This window comes from Salmo trutta, chromosome 17, assembly GCF_901001165.1.
Source record: "Salmo trutta chromosome 17, fSalTru1.1, whole genome shotgun sequence".
In the NCBI taxonomy this organism is placed as follows: domain Eukaryota; kingdom Metazoa; phylum Chordata; class Actinopteri; order Salmoniformes; family Salmonidae; genus Salmo; species Salmo trutta.
Genome location: NC_042973.1, coordinates 54,392,088 through 54,408,074, shown reverse-complemented (window position 1 = coordinate 54,408,074; position 15,987 = coordinate 54,392,088).

The window sequence follows — 15,987 nt, the reverse complement described above, 5'->3', positions numbered from 1 at the left end:
GCTTAATGTGACCAGCAGAGTATGACAGGAACTTCTGTATTAGTAATGTAGCACACTTTAATAGATAGCTAACATATGTCTTTAGTCTTGCCTTAAAACCTTTAAAAGAACAATCACAAAATACACTTGATACATGTAAATAAAGTAGCCATATACTGTATTGCTGCCATGTGGTTTAGTTCCTTTGAACAGAACAGGGAACGTATAGATTCTATAGATCATTAGTTTAATGTTTTCCAAAGGTGAATTAAAGGCCCGCTCTCTGATTTAAGGAGTGATCCTGGAATGGTTTTTAACTAAGTAGTGACTGGAGTCTAAGTCCTATTTAATTGTTTTCATTTAAGTGGTGTGTATTGTTTTGATATGTTAGTTGACAATTGCATGCAATATAGTCCATTGTGTACAGGAATGTAGCATGTGTCTTTTGAAGCACACTATACTGTAATAAAGGCTAGTAAGTAAGTACACAGAGGTGTGATCAAGCATGGTAATAAATGGTGAGTAAATGGTGAAAAAATGGATGTGTTAACCATGAACAGAATAAAAGTATTATAGTTTTGACAAAATAGGTGAAAAGTATATTTATATGTTTGTGCCTGAGGGAGTTTCCTCACAACATAAACACATTGGTTGTGTCTGAAAACATTACTAGCTTGCTACATCTTTCCTCAATTTCTTTCAAAGTTAATTTTGACAAGGATGTCCGAGGTAGGGGCCTTGGATACTCTCCTCCAATGAGCTTTGAGAGGAAGCAAGGATTTTTTAGACGCAGCCCATGTTGTCAACCGAACACCACTTGACTCTCCTCTCCTACAGCTCAGATCTGCATGGCTGTACGTCCTAACTAGGTCTTTACATGCTCAGATTGTCTGTCTCATTGTACTGTACGGTAAATGGAGTTGGATAGAGAACACAGATGTCTTACAGTGAGAGAAGCTAACGATGCCCATAATGATGTTAGCTAATTACCATGTTGAGTCCTGTCTGAGAAAGGTGTAGTCCTGGTCCTAGTGCAGTGGCTTTCAACCGGTGTGCTGCGGCACACTTGTGCCTTGAGGAGCTCTCAGGTGTGTGGCCTAACATTTATATATATATATATATATATACTGCTCAAAAAAATAAAGGGAACACTTAAACAACACAATGTAACTCCAAGTCAATCACACTTCTGTGAAATCAAACTGTCCACTTAGGAAGCAACACTGATTGACAATAAATTTCACATGCTGTTGTGCAAATGGAATAGACAACAGGTGGAAATTATAGGCAATTAGCAAGACACCCCCAATAAAGGAGTGGTTCTGCAGGTGGGGACCACAGACCACTTCTCAGTTCCTATGCTTCCTGGCTGATGTTTTGGTCACTTTTGAATGCTGGCGGTGCTTTCACTCTAGTGGTAGCATGAGACGGAGTCTACAACCCACACAAGTGGCTCATGTAGTGCAGCTCATCCAGGATGGCACATCAATGCGAGTTGTGGCAAGAAGGTTTGCTGTGTCTGTCAGCGTAGTGTCCAGAGCATGGAGGCGCTACCAGGAGACAGGCCAGTACATCAGGAGACGTGGAGGAGGCCGTAGGAGGGCAACAACCCAGCAGCAGGACCGCTACCTCCGCCTTTGTGCAAGGAGGAGCAGGAGCAGAGCTCCCAGAGCCCTGCAAAATGACCTCCAGCAGGCCACAAATGTGCATGTGTCTGCTCAAACGGTCAGAAACAGACTCCATGAGGGTGGTATGAGGGCCCGACGTCCACAGGTAGGGGTTGTGCTTACAGCCCAACACCGTGCAGGACGTTTGGCATTTGCCAGAGAACACCAAGAGTGGCAAATTCGCCACTGGCGCCTTGTGCTCTTCACAGATGAAAGCAGGTTCACACTGAGCACGTGACAGATGTGACAAGAGTCTGGAGATGCCGTGGAGAACGTTCTGCTGCCTGCAACATCCTTCAGCATGACCGGTTTGGCGGTGGGTCAGTCATGGTGTGGGGTGGCATTTCTTTGGGGGGCCGCACAGCCCTCCATGTGCTCGCCAGAGGTAGCCTGACTGCCATTAGGTACTGAGATGAGATCCTCAGACCCCTTGTGAGACCATATGCTGGTGCGGTTGGCCCTGGGTTCCTCCTAATGCAAGACAATGCTAGACCTCATGTGGCTGGAGTGTGTCAGCAGTTCCTGCAAGAGGAAGGCAAAGTGGGTGGGGTTATATCCTGCCTGTTTGGCCCTGTCCGGGGGTATCATCGGATGGGGCCACAGTGTCTTCTGATCCCTCCTGTCTCAGCCTCCAGTATTTATGCTGCAGTAGTTTATGTGCCGGGGGGCTAGGGTCAGTCTGTTTCATCTGGAGTATTCTCTTGTCTTATCCGGTGTCCTGTGTGAATTTAAATATGCTCTCTCTAATTCTCTCTTTCTCTCTTTCTTTCTTTCTCTCGGAGGACCTGAGCCCTAGGACCATGCCTCGGGACTACCTGGCATGATGACTCCTTGCTGTCCCCAGTCCACCTGGCCATGCTGCTGCTCCAGTTTCAACTGTTCTGCCTGCGGCCACGGAACCCTGACCTGTTCACCGGACGTGCTTGTTGCACCCTCGACAACTACAATGATTATTATTATTTGACCATGCTGGTCATTTATGAACATTTTAACATCTTGACCATGTTCTGTTATAATATCCACCCGGCACAGCCAGAAGAGGACTGGCCACCCCTCATAGCCTGGTTCCTCTCTAGGTTTCTTCCTAGGTTTTTGGCCTTTCTAGGGAGTTTTTCCTAGGGAGTTTTTCCTAGCCACCGTGCCTCTTTCACATGCATTGCTTGCTGTTTGGGGTTTTAGGCTGGGTTTCTGTACAGCACTTTGAGATTTCAGCTGATATATGAAGGGCTATATAAATACATTTGATTTGATTTTGATTTGATTTGAAGGCATTGATGCTATGGACTGGCCCGCCCGTTCCCCAGACTTGAATCCAATTGAGCACATCTTGGACATCATGTCTCGCTCCATCCACCAACGCCACGTTGCACCACAGACTGTCCAGGAGTTGGCGGATGCTTTAGTCCAGGTCTGAGAGGAGATCCCTCAGGAGAACATCCGCCACCTCATCAGGAGCATGCCCAGGGGTTGTAGGGAGGTCATACAGGCACGTGGAGGCCACACACACTACTGAGCCTCATTTTGACTTGTTTTAAGGACATTACATTAAAGTTGGATCAGCCTGTAGTGTGGTTTTCCACTTTAATTTTGAGTGGGACTCCAAATCCAGGCCTCCATGGGTTGATAAATTGGATTTCCATTGATTATTTTTGTGTGATTTTGTTGTCAGCACATTCAACTATGTAAAGAAAAAAAGTATTTAATATTATTATTTTATTCATTCAGATCTAGGATGTGTTGTTTAAGTGTTCCCTTTATTTTTTTGAGCAGTATATATACATACATACGTTTTTATTTTTGTCATTTGTTGTTGGTGGTGTTACAGGTACATTATCCATTTCAATCTATAAGTTTATAAAACATGTACTCGTAGGCTGCCTGTCAAAAGAAAACCAACAGTAAGAAATACATAGAGTTTAAGTAATAACAAATTCAGTATAAACAGGAAAAAAAAATCTCCCATCCCATTGAGGGCCAGTCACCCCCTCACTCCCCCCACCTGGTGACCAGGCAAAACCCTTCCCATAGCACCCCATCACTTGAAATATATTGTTTGTATGTACTGTATGTGTTGGGCTCTATGGATAGTTTATTTGTATGTGTTGGGCTTTATCTGAGATTATTCTTTACAGAGTCAAGTATATTTATCCAGGCCTCAATTGTTCGTTGACTAGCACCACTCATTCGCTGTTGATAATTCATTCTAATGTTATAACTTCTAAAGTAACTGTTTCCACTGGTGAATTCATCACATCTAAATGTGATGAGTTTGCGGCATATTTCAGTGATAAGATAACAAACATTAGGCTGGGTATCAGTCAAAGCAAGACCTGATGAGAAGTTTGACATGGACCCTCCTTTCTCACACAAAGGCACTATGTACTATAGTTATTTTCCCTGGTCGACACAGACATGCTCAGGAACATGATATCACAACTTCAGCCTTCTACCTACCTTCTCGATCCTATCCCCACCACCTTCTTCAAAACAGTTTTTAATTGCATATATACTATACAAAAGTATGTGGACACACCTTCAAATTAGTGGATTTGGCTATTTGAGCCACACATGTTGCTGACAGGTGTATAAAATCGAGCACACAGCCATGCAATCTCCATAGGAAACATTGACAGTAGAATGGCCTTACCGAAGATCTCAGTGACTTTCAACGTGGCACTGTCATAAAATGCCACCTTTCCAACAAGTCAGTTTGTCAATGTTCTGCCCTGCTAGAGCTGCCCCGGTCAACTGTAAGTGCTGTTATTGTTAAGTGGAAACGTCTAGGAGCAACAACGGCTCAGCCGCAAAGTGGTAGGCCACCCAAGCTCACAGAACGTGACTATAGAGTGCTGAAGCGTGTAGCATGTAAAAATCGTCTGTCCTCTGGTAGCAATGTCAGCACACTAACTGTTCGTCGGGAGCTTCATGAAATGGGTTTCCATGGCTGAGTAGCCGCACACAAGCCTCAGATCACCATGTGCAATGCCAAGCGTTGACTGGAGATGGTGTAAAACTCGTTTCCTTTGGACACTGGAGCAGTAGAAACACGTTCCCTGGAGTGATGAATCCCACTTCACCATCTGGCAGTCTGACAGATGAATCTGGGTTTGGTGGATGCCAGGAGAATGTTACCTGCCCGAATGCATAGTGCCAACTGTAAAGGTGGTGGAGGAGGAAAACTGGTCTGGGGCTGTTTTTTATGGTTCGGGCTAAGCCCCTTAGTTCCAGTGAAGGGAAATCTTAATGCTACAGCATACAATGACATTATAGAGGATTCAGTGCTTCCAACTTCCAACAGTTTGGGGAATGCATACAGAAATGGTTTGTTGAAATCGGTGTGGAAGAACTTGACTGGCCTGCACAGAGCCTTGACCTCAACCCCATCGGACACCTTTGGTATGAATTGAAACGACTTTGAACCAGGCCTATCGCCCAACATCAATGCCTGACCTCACTAATGCTCTTGTGGCTGAATGGAAGCAAGTCCCCGCAGCATTGTTCCAACATCTAGTGGAAAGCCTTGCCAGAAGATTGGCGGCTGTTATAGGAGCAAAGAGGGGACCAACTCCATATTAATGCCCATGATTTTGGAATGAGATGTTTGACGAGCAGGTGTCCACACACTTTTTAACACCTGAGGAACATTGCCAAGGTGCGGCTGTTTCTCTCTCAGGCTGATACAGAGATTTATCCATGCTTTTATTTCAAGCAGGCTTGACTACTGTAATGCTCTCCTGTCTGTTCTACCCAAGAAAGCAATTGGTCAACTGCAAAACATACAGAATGCTGCAGCACGGGTGCTGACCAAGACCAGACAGAGAGCACACATTATACTGGTTTTAAAGTCTCTGCACTGGCTGCCTGTGATTTTTTTTTTTTAATATAATTTATTTAAAGGTTAAAATGTAAATGTAAATGTAAAGGTTCTTCTGTTGCTGGGCCAAAACTGTGGACATATTTAAGAGATTTTAAAACACAACTATTTAGCTTTGCTTTTCCTTAGGGGGCTTTTTTTGTCTTTCAGTTTTTGTTATTCTTTAGTTTTTTATCCTCATGTTTGTTTTGTAATAAATATATTCATAATTTGTTTTCCTGTGAAGTGCATTGCATAGCAGTAATCAGCTCTGATTGAGAGATTCAAGGAGCTATCATCATTAAGTAACATAATAGATGCAAAGCACTGAATATTTACAGTGCATTTGGAAAGTATTCAGACCCCTTCCCTAGTTGAGGTAATCTGTACATGTAGGTGGGGGCGAAGTGACTATGCATAGGTAACAAACAAACAGTAGCAGCAGTGTACAGAAAGGGGGGGGGGTCAATTGTCAGGTGGCGATTGTTATGAATTGTTCAGCAGTCTAATGGCTTGGGGATAGAAGCTGTTGATGAGCCTTTTGGTCCTAGACTTGGTGCTCCGGTACCGCTTGCTGTACGATAGCAGAGAAAACAGTCTATGACTTGGGTGACTGGAGTCTCTGACAATTTTATGGGCTTTCCTCTGACACCACCTAATATATAGGTCCTAGATGGCAGGAATCTTGGCCCCAGTGATGTACTGGGGCGTACTCACTACTCTCTGAAGCGCCTCACGGTCGAATGCCGAGCAGTTGTCATACCAGGCAGTGATGCAATCGGTCAGGATGCTCTCAATGGTGCAGCTGTAGAAGTTTTTGAGGATATTGGGACCAATGCAAAATCTTTTCAGTCCGCTGAGGGGGAGGGGAAGATACATAACATTATACATCCAAGACGAACTGAAATATTTATTATTTTTTCCTGTGAAGCGCATTGCATTGCTTCCATGTCTGAAATGTGCTATATAAGTAAAGCTTGATTTAATTTGAGTGCGGTGATTCGTCATTGCTGGCTGCAAGCAGTAATCGTCTCTGATTGATTGAGAGATTCAAGAAGCTATCATCATTAAGTAACATAATAGATGCAAAGCACTGAATATTTACACTGTGTTCGGAAAGTATTCAGACCCCTTCCCTTCCACATTTTTGTTACCTTACAGCTTTATTCAAAAATGGATTAAGTGATTCCCCCCCCCTCAATCTACACACAATACCACATAATGACAAAGTGACGACGCTCCCCATCCAACCTGACAGAGCTTGAGTGGATCTGCAAAGAATGGAAGAAGCTCCCAAAATATGGGTGTGCCAAGCTTGTAGCGTCATACCCAAGAAGACTCAAGGCTGTAATCACTGCCAAAGGTGTTTCAACAAAGTACTCAGTAAAGGGTCTGAATATTTACGTAAATGTGTTATTTCCGTTTTTACATTTTTAATACATCTGCAAACATTTCTAAACCTGTTTTTGCTTTGTAATTATGGCATGTTGTGTGTAGATTCATTAGGAAAAAACAATTTCATCCATTTTAGAATAAGGCTATAACGTAACAAAATGTGAGAATCAAATCAAAGTTTATTTGTCACATGCGTCGAATACAACAGGTGTAGACCTTACAGTGAAATGCTTACTTACAAGCTCTAACCAATAATGCAAAAAAGGTGTTAGGTGAACAATAGGTAAGTAAAGAAATAAAACAACAGTAAAAACACAGGCTATATACAGTAGCGAGGCTACATACAGACACCGGTTAGTCAGGCTGATTGAGGTAGTATGTACTTGTAGATATGGTTAAAGTGACTATGCATATATGATGAACAGAGAGTAGCAGTACCGTAAAAGAGCGGTTGGCGGGTGGTGGGTGGCGGGACACAATGCAGACAGCCCGGTTAGCTAATGTGCGGGAGCACTGGTTGGTCGGCCCTATTGAGGTAGTATGTACATGAATGTATAGTTAAAGTGACTATGCATATATGATATACAGAGAGTAGCAGCAGCGTAAAAAGAGGGGTTGGGGAGGGGCACACAATTTAAATAGTCAAGGTAGCCATTTGATTACCTGTTCAGGAGTCTTATGGCTTGGGGGTTAAAACTGTTGAGAAGCCTTTTTCTCCTAGATTTGGCACTCCGGTACCGCTTGCCATGCGGTAGTAGAGAGAACAGTATGACTGGGGTGGCTGGGGTCTTTGACAATTTTTAGGGGCTTCCTCTGACACCGCCTGGTGTAGAGGTCCTGGATGGCAGGCAGCTTAGCTCCAGTGATGTACTGGGCCGTAAGCACTACCCTCTGTAGTGCCTTGAGGTCAGAGGCCGAGAAATTGCCGTACCAGGCAGTGATGCAACCAGTCAGGATGGTCAAGGGGTCTGAATACTTTCAGAATGCACAATATAGGCCTAATAGTAAATAACAATAATACATCACTAATAGTTACCTTCAAGGTAATATGACCTGCAGCTCATCAGCTGTCAGCGGCTTCCTCCTCTTTAAAAACTCTTAAGGATCCGCCCCTTTTTCTTCCATTTTCGCCTAAAATGACATACCCAAATCTAGCAAGGATTTTTTTTTTTTAAGCAAGTATATGCATATTCTTGGTACCATTTGAAAGGGAACACTGACATTTGTGGAAATGTGAGAGGAATATAGGAGAATATAACACAATATTATCAGTCATTTGTGTAAGTGCTGTGCTTGTTGAATGTCCTTCTCTATAAGCATGCTGAAAAAGTTTGTTGTCAATTTGTTTACTGTAAAATAACATTGAATCTGGTCGAAGACAATTTTTTCAAAAAAGTTTACTAAGGGTTGGTAACAGGCTGATTGGTCGGCTATTTGAGACAGTAAAGGGGCTTTAATATTCTTAGGTAGCGGAATTACTTTTGCCTCCCCCCACACACTTTCCAGTAGGCTTAAATTGAATATATGGCAAATAGGAATGGCAATATCGTCCGCTATTTTCTATCTAAGTTGTCAGACCCCGCTGGCTTGTCATTGTTGATAGACAACAATATTTCTTTCACGCCATCCACACTCACTTTATGGAATTCAAAATTACAATGCTTGTTTTTCATAATTTGGTCAGATATACTTGAATGTGGAGTGTCAGCATTTGTTGTTGGCATATCATGCCTACATTTGCTAATCTTGCCAATGAAAAAAATCACTAAAGTAGTTTACAATATCAGTTGGTTTAGTGATGAATGAGCCATCTGATTCAATGAATGATGGAACTGAGTTAGATTTTTTTCCTAAAACGTCATTTTAAGGTGCTCCAAAGCTTTTCACTATCATTCTTTGTCATTTATATTTGTTTCATAGTGTAGTTTGTCCTTCTTTTTAATTCAGTTTAGTCACATGAGTTCTTTATTTGCAGTACGTTTGCCAATCGGTTGCGCAGCCAGACTTATTTGCCATTCCTTTTCCCTCATCCCTCTCAACCATACAATTTTTTCAATTCCTTATTAATCCACTGGGATTTAACAGTTTTTACAGTCATACATAACAGTCTTATTTGTGTGTATGGTTTGTGCTTGCTTGGGTGCAGGCACGTGAGGGTGTGTTCATAAGGGAGTGAGACGTGTTTTTTATGGGTTTTTGTCACGATTTAGTGTAATGTGGTTTGGTTGGACTATTTATAACAGTGTTCCTGTTGTTTTTAATCTTTGATTGAAAGTGGACCAGCTGTTGACAGAGAGCTCTTCACCAACAAAAACTGGCTGAGTGAAGAAGGGCAGTGATGAGAGGCCATCACACTGATGAAACACATGTATGATGAAGCAACCGTAAAAGAAAAGATGAAGCTGACCTTTGCCTACTGCCAACATATTGTCCATGACCCACAGAACTCCTCTGACATACTCAGTGTTTCCGTGGTTCCTGGCCATACTAGGCATGGTATGTATGAAATGGACTCAAATCCATAATATGCACGTGTGAGAACACTTGAATGACATGTATTGATATATTGTTTTTTTACAAAGCATGACCATGTCGCAGTGTGGCCATTGCCAGATGCTGCACTTGATGAATTTATGAAATTGCTTCTTCCAATTATTGATCAACATGCACCTGTTATGAAACTGACTGTTAGAACTGTTAAGACTCCATAGATTAATGAGGAATTTAAAAACAGTATGGTTTAAAGAGATGGGGCAAAAGGAGTGACTAATAAATCTGGCTGCACATCTGACTGGCTGAAATGCTGAAAATGTAGAAATTATGTGACTAAACTTAGATTGAAAGCTACTGAGGATGGTAGCTGACTCTATAGCCACTCCTATCTGTCATATCTGAGTCGAGAAGAAAGTATTTTGTCCTCAGGCCTGGAGGGAAGGCAAAGTCATTCCGCTACCCAAGAGTGGTAAAGCGGCCATTACTGATTCTAACAGCAGACCTATATGCTTGCTGCCAGTTCTTAGCAAACTGTTGGAACAAATTGTGTTTGACCAAATACAATAACAACAGACTTTCAGCATGCTTATAGAGAAGGGCACTCAACATGTAAAGCACTGACCCAAATGACTGATGATTGGTTGAAAGAAATTAATAATAAGAAGATTGTGGGAGCTGTACTGTTAGATTTCAGTGCAGCCTTTGATATTATTGACCATAACCTGTTGTTGAAAAAACGTATGTGTTATGGCTTTTCAACCTCGGCCATATGTGACTCACCACCTGGATTCGGTCTTATGTAGCAATGTTTGAATTTCTGTTATTTACATTGGATAAAAGTAGACTACACTGCATTTTAGGAAACAATGGGAAAGTAATTCTGCTTTGAAAGTTGATCAACTTGTAAACATCCTGACCAGTAAAAGGGGTTATTTGTCATTGTAGTTCGGTCAGGGCGTGGCAGGGGGTGTTTGTTTTGTGTGTTTTGGTGTTTTTGGTTTAGGTTCTATGTTGGGTTTTTGGTAGGACCTCCAATTAGAGGAAGCTGGTTGTCGTTGTCTCTAATTGGAGGCCATATTTAGTTGAGGTTTGTTTCACTTGTGTTTTGTGGGTGGTTATTTCCTGTATAGTCTGTGCACCTTATGGGACTGTTTCGTCGTTTGTTTCTTTTGTTTAAGTGTTATTTCTAATAAATTAAGAAGATGAGCACTTTACCCGCTGCGCCTTGGTCCAATCCTTACGAGGCTTATGACCATCTTTCAATGTTTTGGTACAACCATTGGAGAGCCCTTCTTTGTCTACACCCATTCAGCATTGTTCACACCCTCTTAAGCCTTAGACCCACCCATCTCTTTAAGGGTTGATCCGTGTGTTTTGTACTAAATTGCCAGCTACTTCCAGACATCTCAGAGAGAGAGAACAGCTCACTGAACATGACTTGCCATAGCAGAGCTGGTTAGACTGTTACAGTATGTTATCCAGAGCGTTGGTGACTAACAGTGCTGCTGGCAACAATTGAATTACGCTTTGTTGCCGACGTTTATTGACACTGGACATTCAACGGGTGTTGAGCGTTCACAAATTAATCAGTTATTCTGCGCTCTAGCACACTAAGATGAGCATCTTTTGTTACGACATGTAGCTAGATAGCTAGCTGGGTAAACAATGAATCCCAACGCATTACGTAATGTTAGTTAGTTAGCGAGCCAGCCAACTAACAGTCCACTAACTTCAAATGAAAATACTTTGTCAAAATTAGAGCTAAACAATGGACCATAATCACAACTCATGACGTTACTACCCTGCATGAATCAACCAGGTTCTATGGCTATAACTATTCAAGCAAATGTGTTTGAGATACAAAGAATAAGATCATACACATAATGTTAGTTAGTGACCCAGCCAGCTAACGTTAGCTAGCTAACAGTACACTGGAAATGAAACCACTTTCTGTCAAAATTGGAAATGTGTAATATCTGAAAATGTAGCTAGCTAGACTATCTTACCAGTATACATCATGGTTGGACGCGTCTCCTGTCTGATGCCATGCACAATGTAATCCAGACTGGTGTTTTCTCCATCTCCTTAGCTATCATACTGAAATTACACTGATTTCCAAACTCGGTCCTCCAGAAAGTGGAGAGCATACACATAACGTTAGCTAGCTGACAGTACACTTTAACTTGCATAGGTTTATGCAGTTTTACTAGTTTTACTACACAATAATTTTTTTTAAACGAGATTACCTAGACATACTGACCAGCTCCAATATACAGACGTGTGCTACATGGCAGACCAATCCCAACTAATCTCTCGGTATGTCCAGTCCACTCATTATCTCAGCCAATCATGGCTAGCAGGAAGGTTGCTTGCTTTTTCTGTGGCTAAACCAACTAGGCTCGTAATTTAACAATTTTGTTTGAATTTACAGATGGCATACAAGTTTGATATTAAGGCGCATGAAAGTTCACATGTTTGAGAAGGCATTTCTGCTAAAAAACGCATTTTGATTTTAAAAAAAAGTTTTACTTCAAATGGCTCTCCTGTAAAGTTGTGACTTGCAACATACACCTAGTTTCCTGAATCTTGTCACATATTGTGGATTCAGAGCTATCTAGTTAACCTGTCTGGGCTAGGGGGCAGTATTGAGAATTTTGGAAAAAATATGTGCCCATTTTTAACTGCCTCCTACACCAACTCAGAAGCTAGAATATGCATATTATTGTTCAGGTTTGGATAGAAAACACTCTGAATTTTCTAAAACTGTTTGAATGGTGTCTGTGAGTATAACAGAACTCCTATGGCAGGCAAAAACCTGACAAGGTTTCAAGCAGGAAGTACCCTGTCTGACAAGGAGTCGTGCGTCTTGCATCTTTTTATTGAAAAGTAAGGATCTTAGCTGTAACGTGACAATTCCCAGGGCTCCGATAGGCTCTCAGAGCCCGGGAAATAACTGAAGGTTTACGAGGGAGCCTCAGGCTGAAACACATGATCACCTTTTGTAAGTGGCTGCTCCGAGGACCTTTGAATGAGGCGCGTGCACGAGTCGCTCCTGAGGAGAAATTTTATTCGGCTGTTTAGGCTCAATGCATACTCCCGGTCGGAATATTATCACTTATCTACGAGTTAAATGGCATAAAAATTGGTTTTAAACAGCGGTTGACATGCTTCGAAGTACGGTAATGGAATATTTAGACATTTTTGACACGCCAATGCGCCATGCGCGGGACCGTGAAGAAGCATTCTGATAGTGTCTAGAACTCACGAACAAAACGTCGCTGTTTGGATATAACGATGGATTATTTGGGACCAAACCTACATTTGTTATTGAAGTAGAAGTCCTGGCAGTGTATTCTGATGAAGAACAAGCAAGGTAAGAACATTTTTCTTATAGGAAATGTGATTTTGGTGGAGGCTGACCTGGGTGGGTATCTAAATAGCTAGCCCTGTAATGCCGGGCTATATACTTAGATTATTGCAAAATGTGCTTCATCCGAAAAGCTATTTTAAAATCGGACATATCGAGTGCATAGAGGAGTAATGTATCTATAATTCTTAAAATAATTGTTATGCTTTTTGTGAACGTTTATCGTGAGTAATTTAGCAAACTGTTAGTAAATTCCCCGGAAGTTTGCGGGGGTTATGCTTTTTCTGAACGTCACATGCTAATGTAAAAAGCTGGTTTTTGATATAAATATGAACTTGATTGAACAGACATGCATGTATTGTATAACACAATGTCCTAGGTGTGTCATCTGATGAAGATCATCAAAGGTTAGTGCTGCATTTAGCTGTGGTTTGGGTTTATGTGACATGATATGCTAGCTTGAAAAATGGGTGTCTGATTTTTTCTGGCTGGGCACTCTGCTGACATAATCTAATGTTTTGCTTTCGTTGTAAAGCCTTTTTGAAATCGGACAGTGGGGTTAGATTAATGAGATTCTTGTCTTTAAATAGCTGTAAAATAGTCATATGTTTGAGAAATTGAAGTAATAGTATTTCTAACGATTCAAAAATCGTGCCACTCAGTGGCTGTTACGTAGGTGGGACGAGTTCGTCCCACATGCCCCAGAGAGGTTAATAGAACGCAAAGGGTTTTCTTTAATGGAAGCTTATCTAATGTCAAACATGTAAAGTGTGGTGTACCGCAGGGCAGATCTCTAGGCCCTCTACTCTTTTCTATTTTTACCAATGAACTGCCATTGGCATTAAACCAAGCATGTGGGTCCATGTATGCTGATGATTCAACCATATACACATCAGCAACCACAGCTAATGAAGTCAATGAAACCCTTAACAAAGAGTTGCAGTCTGTTTTGGAATGGGTGGCCAGTAATAAACTGTCCCTGAACATCTCTAAAACTAAGAGCATTGTATTTGGTACAAATCATTCCCTAAGTTCTAGACCAGCTGAATCTGGTAATGAATGGTATGGCTGTTGAACAAGTTGAGGAGACTAAATTACTTGGCGTTACCTTAGATTGTAAACTGTCATGGTCAAAACATATAGATTCAATGGTTGTAAAGATTGGGAGAGGTCTGTCCGTAGTAAAGAGATGCTCTGCTTTTTTCACACCACACTCCAAAAAGCAAGTCCTGCAGCCTTTAGTTTTGTCTTATCTTCATTGTTGTCCTGTCGAGTGCTGCAAGGAAAGAACTAGTTAAGCTGCATATGGCCCAGAACAGAGCGTCACATCTTGCTCTTCATTGTAATCAAGGGCTTATATAAATACTATGCATGCCAGTCTCTCTTGGTTAAGAGTTGAGGAGAGACGGACTGCATCACTTCTTTTTATAAAAAAAATGAACATGTTGAATATCCCAAATTGTTTTGCATAATCAACTTACACACAGCGCTGACACACACACTTACCCCAACAGACATTCCACCAAGGGTATTTTCATCCAGAACAAATTCAAGAATGCATACAGTATTATATATAGCCATCATTGCATGAAACTCCATTCCATCTCATATTGCTCATGTGAACAGCAAACCTGTTTTCAAAAAACAGATAAAGCAACATCTCACGGCACAACGCCTCTCCCCTATTTGACCTAGATAGTTTGTCTGCATGTATTAATATGCCTTTTTTTTAAATAAGTATAATCTGTCCTTGAGCTGTTCTATTAATATTCTGTATTATGTCATGTTCCATGTTTTGTGTGGACCCCAGGAAGAGTAGATTCTGCTTTGGCATCAGCTAATGGGGATCCTAATAAAATATAAAATTCCCAAATTACCCTTAAAAGGTGACAGAACCATGTATTAGAAATCTGGTAGCTAAGATTTTATTGTTGTCTTTGTGTCTTGTCTGTAGATTGAGCAAGATTTAGCACTGATGTTTGGTGATGCAATTTCCTCAAAATTCCTGGGGAAATGGCCTACTACTGTCTTCAAACAGAAGGTCATCCTGCAGGGTCATAGACAAACCAACAACCGAGCTGATACACAAGGAGTTCACAGCTGAGGTGGAAAATGGTACAGTCATACCACTTTACACTGTAATATGAAGTTCTACGATGAGCATGTGGGAGGCAGACATGTTTTGAAAGTTTTCTGTCAGAATTAAAATGTGTGTTTCTAGGCTGGGAGAGTGACAAGTTGTCCATTCTTCTCCTCGTCCATTTTCTGCCTCACTCCGCTCAATGGCGCAACAAGCTGGGAAAAATGAACATCTTGTGAAACAGCTGAACATCTTGTCAAGTTCCTAAGGGTCAGGCTACAATTCAACACAAATTTGTTATTGATCCCCTCCTTCCCCCTCTTGCCCTTCACCCCTCAAGTGTATAAACACTTACCCCAACAAAGAGCACTATCATGAGCTTTACTGCTTTAATACCTCTTACTAATTACACTATAACTTTAGCAGTATAAAACTGTAATACATATCAGAATCACTATCTGGTTTGTGAGACTTATAGTAGATGTGAGAATTTATAGTAGATGTCCTAATGATATATTATTGTCTTAATGGCAGCAACCAGCAGCATCTTGATGGCATCGCTGGAAATCAACAGCCCTATCTGCTTGCCATGGGGACCCAGAGAACGAGCATTCATGCCTACTTCATGATTGACAAACATGCGGCACCTTATAAGGCATTTGGCTCACTGGGCTGTTTTGATGAGCTTTCAAAGCTCACTTTGTTTTTGGTACCTCATACAGTCAGGGACTGGCAAACGGGTACACTTTTCTACAAACAACAATCTACGACATTGACGTTGATACAACTAAGGCGAATATAAGGGTAGCAGAGCTGAGGGTCAGAATGTTGCATTTAACATATCTGTTTGAGACACAGAAATGTTTTGTTTTGCTTGCAAATGCCACCAGGCAAATGCCAATAGCCTTGTAAAACATATGAAGTTAATCCAATGTCTTTGTCTAGGGAAATCTCTGCGTTTGAAGTGTGGTCAAGGTTGGTTGTTCACATGTATTTGGCACTTTTTCTGGATGTAGAAAGCATCTTAACAAGGCACATGAAGAGCGTACCGAAGCATTTTCTGATAATGATGGTGAAGGCTCCTCTACAGCTGCTAACAGTTTTGCAGCAAACGATGTTGGTGATATGCCAGCACCAAGCTCACATTGTAATT